We start from the raw sequence: 6,712 nt of genomic DNA, 5'->3' as shown, positions 1-6,712 counted from the left end.
GGAGTTGTCGTTATTTCTAGAATTTATCCGAGTTTGATTCCAAACGTGCACTACATCATTCATTACATTATTGACGGCAAGCAACGGAAAATCACGAATAATGATGAATCCATTTCCGAAGAGGCGGTCAAAATTCACGTCGACTTTGAATTTGCTGCAGTGTCAATATAGTGGCTGAGCTTAAAGGTTCTTATTCAAGCAGAAAGTTTGGAAAGAAATGAACTACTGATTAAACCTGGTTTAAAAGCCCCGATTTTTGCGTTTTAGAGATACACTGTTTGCATGTAAATTAAATGCAAAAAGCAATGACCTTGGTACCGTGGGACAGACTATAATTAAGCAAAACTTTCCTCCCCGTTTCTAAATCCGCAACTCCAGTCCAGCATTCTTGCTTTTTATGAAAATATACATGTAGTATTATAGCAATTTTTTAAATAGCAAGAAAAATAGCAAAAAAATATATTACTTAAAAATGTTACATCATGTGTAAGTGATATGTTACAGCATTGTCTTTTTAGGGACTAAAATTCAAGCAAATCTTACCTTTGAAAACATGGCAAAGCTTGAGGTTGTCAAATTTTAGATCATTCGACAATTAGTCGGAATTGTATATTTATGTATGTACAAGGTACGATTTCTATTTCAAATTGTTGTTTGACTAGCGGCATGTCATAAAAATGTAAGCAGTTAATAAAATATTCTCAGTTAACATTTTACATTGGTATTACGTTTACAAACAATTAAATTGTATTGGTCAGTGATTTTAGATTCAAGCAATTCTAGATTTAGAATATTAATTACTGTGGTAATTACCCTGTTAACTGATTTGTATCTGAAGAGTCATAAAACTTATACATGTTTGAAGTTGTTATTATTAATATTGTGTTTAAAATTTCTCCAGTCAAGCATGATTTATATTTGTTAGGAGCTATTTTATACAACACTATACATATACAATTATTGCTGTTTTTAAGATTTAGCCACCCGAGGAGTAGAATATTCATCGAGCCCGAATTGCGAGGTAAATATTGTACTTCGTGGTTGGCTAAATATATATTATTATAACAGTAACTTGATCCGAAGAGCCGTATCACGTCAAGTTGACAGGCGCGGATCATCAGATCAAACGAGACGCGAAGCGTCGAGTTTGATCTGATGATCCGCGCCTGTCAACGAGACGTGATACGGCTCTTCGGATCAAGTTACTGTTATAATGATAAATTTATTATATACCCCTTTACAACTAGCAAAATATATTAAAAGAAAACTTTTTGGATCAATTACATAACTTTTATCCATTAAACAAACCATTTTGTCAAGGAACTTTTTGATGCGCCAGAATAAAAACGTCATTTATCTGTGTACTACGTCATCAGTTTCAGAGAGGGGTGATATGGACTCAGAAAACCACAGTGTGGTGATCCGGAACGTCGGATCACACCGTCACGTGATTGCATAAATTCAACAGTACAGTTAGGTATATAATAAATCATCGTATTGACTGAAAAATATCAATTATTGTTTTATTATATGATCCAATGATTAAATGATATAAACTCGATAATAAAACTTGCCATCTTTCTTGATTGTTTATATTTGTTGAAGTTCTTGCCGAATGAAGTGAGAGAACCAAGATAAGATAAAAATATAACCAGTTAAAATGAAATTGGAATTTCTTTACCTTTTTTTGATTTGATATAGAAAAAATGGATGTTATGTTCACCTGCATGAATGTCAAATGAAATAACTTTTCATAAACAGGAATTCTCGATCTAATTTTGGTTCAATGTAGAAAAAATAAATGTTATGTTCATCTGGAAGGTCAGGCCGGACGAAATAACTTTTCCCTCCCAATTTATCATTCTGGAAGTTCTCGATCTATATTAGACCAATGTAGAAAAAATAAATACTGATGATTACCTGGAAGGTCACGTGCGGGTGAACATAACATAGTACGATTTCTAGCTTGTTGGATCTTATTCGATCATAGAGCTGAGAATTATCCAATCATATAATGATGCAAATTCATTTAGTGTAATATAACACAATTCCTGATATAGTTCTCTTTTCAACCTTTATTTTAGTAAATATACAATTGTTTATATCTTTTATTTGAACAACAAATTACACATGCATGATTTCACTTTTTGAAAATAAGTTATCCGATTTATTTTTCAGAAATTCGATATCATCTTATTTTAGCGGCTTCTTTTCGCAAACCAAATACAGGATTGATTCCTTTTTTTAATTATCTAATTTTTATTCATTCTACATATTTTTCTATCTTGAGATATCACCATAAAGAATCAAACGGCCTTTAATTAAACCATCCAAAAGTTGAGACGTCAATGTACAAGGGTCATTCAAAAATATGTAGACAAATGCAATGTCTTTCATCAATGTAAAAACATTCATTTTGTCGATTTTTGATCAAATGGAACTCACGATACTTAAAATCAGTATGTTTTGTACTCACAGAGCACACTTTACAATATTGTAAATAAATGTAAAAAACATTACGTCATGACATTTTCTCAAAAATACTCCCCTCTATATTTCGAACTGGTTTTCGGCGCAACATGTCACTTAATCGTTATTAAAACATCTCTATACCAGTTGACAGATACTATGCTAATAATTGTTTAAGTAGCATACGTTAGTATGTCGGTGTTTCAATATTTATACCGCGTAACTCCGCTGTCATAAGTTGCAATTGCGCGGTAGTGCAGCGTCCAATAGTTTCCCTGACGTCATTAACTCCTTGACCAGATTTTGACTGATAATCGGTTTCCTCTCAGGCTGTCAATCGTCCGATACAGGATTTCTTCCAATCAAAATCTTTCTTTCAAATGCGCGCCTCGCCTCTGATAAATTTCCTCCTTCCTCAAGTATTTTGGAGTTTCCGGAGTGCAACACATAGACTGTATTGCTACTCGCTACTCCGTAACGTTCTGCAACGTCATTATTTTTTCCTTTTCAATGAGGACTTCTGCTCAACGAAGAAATATGTTGCGTCGCAACTTGGATGTGAAGTGATATGACTACACTCAATTTCAACGTTTAAATTTACATTTATTTCGTTTAACAGTCATTTCATATAGAGATACATGTATAACACTATGTTTACATTATATACTTTATTGTTATTAAAGGGCTAAAGTTTTAAGTGCTCCGTTCATGTATGCTCGTCAAAACGATTTGATGTGTAGAAACTCGAGGTCTCTCGTTAATAATGTAAATTTAAAAAAAAAAAAATTTCGCAGCAAGCTCATGTTATGCATGGTTTTGTGATGTACTATTTGAAATTAGTGAAAATTTTCAGTAAAAAAAAAAAAAGAAAGTATTTTTAACGACTCCTGATAATAAGTTTTCTTACATCGAATTGTCAAAGTAGCAAAATTTTGAATTATACTATTTTCATTAAAAATTAATTTGGTTTTGCTCTTTTGCACATAAATCCATTGTGAAATTAAACATTTTCATAGCATTTTTAGCTATAAGTTATTTAAAATACCGGTGCCTAAATCTTTTTTATTAAATATGAAATGAAATTTTAAGAACATATTTTTTAAAGACCTTTAGGCATAATGGAATTAATATGTGTGAATTGAAATGTATTACTTCTGCTTTAAAGTGTTTTCCTATATATATTTCAAGAATAAAAACAACTTAAAATTTTTATTATTATGATGGGTTTTTTTCTTCTTAAGAGCCCTCTATACACTGCACACTAGAGAGTTCTGATTTCTGCAGATTGAGTGATCTGCCCTTTGATTAAGAATAAAATAAATTAAAATGTACAGTTTATTACTTAATCTGCGATCACCTCAAGCATTCATAATACTTTAAAAGGCCAAGATGAATAGATAGAACACTTCATTTGCAGGTATTTTGCCCACTTAAGTAAACAATAGTGATTTAAGTTCTTCAATACTTTATTGTTTTTGAACATTTTTCCTGGGGGTAAATGCAAGGCACCCTATGTTCAAAATGTGATAGATAAGCTCAATACTTACACCTTTACACACTATAATTTTCTTAATGTCCAAAAAATATTTTCCTCTAGTGTATAGAGGGTCCTTAAAATAAGTCTGGATTACCTTTCTTGTTATTAAAGACATGATTCTGTCAAAACAAAAACAGAAGAAAAAATAAAAATAAAGAGATTTGAAGTATATCAGAACTTTATAGATACCCTGCAATAACTTAATTTTACCTCCGATACATTATCGGGCAAAATTTTGATATTTGCGTACAATGTACAAAGTGTGTCTGGCTGGATTTTCTGTCTTAGAGAGCTACATTTCTTTCTTAATTTTCTGACCAAGAGAGCTACAGTTCTGTGGCTAGAAGAAAAGGGTACAAACTTTTCTTGCCTTTAGTCTACATGGGGACTTTCATTTAAGAGGCCACTGTGTCCGCAAGTCATTTTTGTGTCTCTCTGCGCCCCCGTTTTGTGAGAACATGAAATCTACACGTTCGAAACGTGACGATTTCAACTTAGGGATGAAATGGAATAAAAGCACTAATGTTATTTACATGTAGCATGTATCATCTTCATTCTGGTGACGTATTTTAATGTACCGACAGTAGGAGACGAAGTAATAAAAGGAATATTATCTGGCGGACCTTCCGGGTAGAGAGCCAGAAGTGTTACGTCATCAAGGACGTAGAAGTTTAATATCTTGTCTTATCTCGCCGCTACATTACGGATACACGCCTCTCTAATATGTCAGCAATATGTCATAAAAATGCTTTCTTTGTGTATTGCCTTCGACAAATATTTATGGATTAGAGTATCGGGGTAATTTTACAAGAGTGTTATTGTCCAAAGTAACAGAGATTTCAAAGTAGACTGATGTTATTTGATTATTTTTTTTTTACTATGTACTTAATTCAAAGATTTATATCAACATTTCTTGTTATTATCTTTTTTAAATTTAATTATATAGGGAAAAATGTCAAAACTTGTGTAAAAACTTGTGTCGAATGCCCTTCTGATATTAATATTACTTATGTGTGTTATTTCTTACTGTATTAATTTTTTTTTGGTCGTAAATCAGTGGCTTGTAATTTTGGTTCGTCTGAGAAGCAAGAAAATTCAATCTGGAAACCTACATGTACTTGTTATAGTATTGATAACTAGAATATGTAAGTAAACTATTTCTATCTGTCTTGATAAGATTATTAAAATAACTGCTTTCCCTTCGAATAAATTCTATCATTACAGTGTCGGTTCGGGGTTTTATGTAATGTAATAATTATTTCCATATTACATCACCAAACCGTGATTTGCAGTACTAGTAATTACGAAAGGTATAAAATCCACCGTTGATATGATTTTGAATAAATGAGTGACTGTATTTTATTATTGATATATCATTTTCTTATCATTAGGGGAAGACAAGTAGATAACCTAATTGACATAAAAATCTTAGCAGAAAAGGACAACTTCGCAATCCATAAATGATATAATTTTCATCATAAGTGGACGCGTCCATATCATCAATGGTCAGCATGACGGTTCATTAATGATACATATTATATCATTAATTATTGCAAATTTATCCAGTAATCCTACATTTTATCATTAATATACATGAGTTTTATTTCAATGGAGATTAATTACCGAGATATGTTTATATGATTCAAAATCGTGAATTTTGAACCTGTATAATTTTTTTGCCTTCCAATTATCGTTTGAGCCACAATCACTTACGGTTTAAAAATAAAAGTACCGAAGTACTTTACGATAGAGGGGTGTTTAGAACTTCGGACACCTGACACAGGTGTTTTGTATATCGAACGTTATCTCTCACAACTACAATTACAAAGTAAATCTAGAGCAAGTTCTCTCGAGTTCCCTCTTAACCTTGGCAATTAAACATCAGGTCAAGACCTAATGACTCCTTTTGAGATGCACACGTTACGTAAGTGTTTTTTGAAGAAAAAACTTACAGACTCTTAAAGTGTTGTCAAGTGCAGCCCAGAGAGGACGAGGAAGGAATCGGAAAGTGCGTCCACTGAAATCAATTACAAACGTTTATTATTTCTATGTTTAATAATGTTCCTTCCTTTGTTTTGTTTGTCCGGGCTGTTTACATGTTTCAACATTTATAAGAGATAGTCTGCCAAAAAACCATGCAATACTGTGCAAATCGAAATTTAGCATATCTTGTTGTTTGGTGGATAGTAAGACCACCTAACATGAATTTGAAAAAAAGCCAAAAAAAATTTCCTTCAACCAACATGGCTGTAATATGAAGCGCCACCTATTACAGGGTTCGACATTAACGTTAGTCCGTTAGTCTCAGACTAATACATTTTCATTCGAACTAATAAAATCTGTGGCTAATTAGTCCGAAGGGACTTATAAAAATTTCTGGAAAAAAATCAATCAATTACCAATGTTCGATTCTCGACAACTTTCACTGGAAAACCCCGCATGTATTTTAAGCTTTCTAGCTGGTGGGAAGTTAGGTAATTCCGAGTCAATTCGGCGCTTAATTTTAGGACTGATTGGTATGAAATTAAACATTTTAGGGATCATGATTTAGTATGACGTATAAAGATGACGTCGGACGGTATAGAGAAAAACGAAAGAGATCGGGAATACGATCGTTGTTCCTGATCGAGAGATTTCAACGAATCATGGAATTAAACATTTCACGTAAATGCTTTGTTTATTTCAAAAAAGTATAAAAGGTACATT

The sequence above is a fragment of the Saccostrea echinata genome, unplaced genomic scaffold (assembly GCF_033153115.1).
Source record: "Saccostrea echinata isolate AGI-Se365-2 ecotype Australia unplaced genomic scaffold, CSIRO_AGI_Sech_v1 ptg000028l, whole genome shotgun sequence".
Lineage (NCBI taxonomy): Eukaryota > Metazoa > Mollusca > Bivalvia > Ostreida > Ostreidae > Saccostrea > Saccostrea echinata.
The sequence above is the reverse complement of the archived record's forward strand: the minus strand, read 5'-3'. Positions refer to the sequence as shown.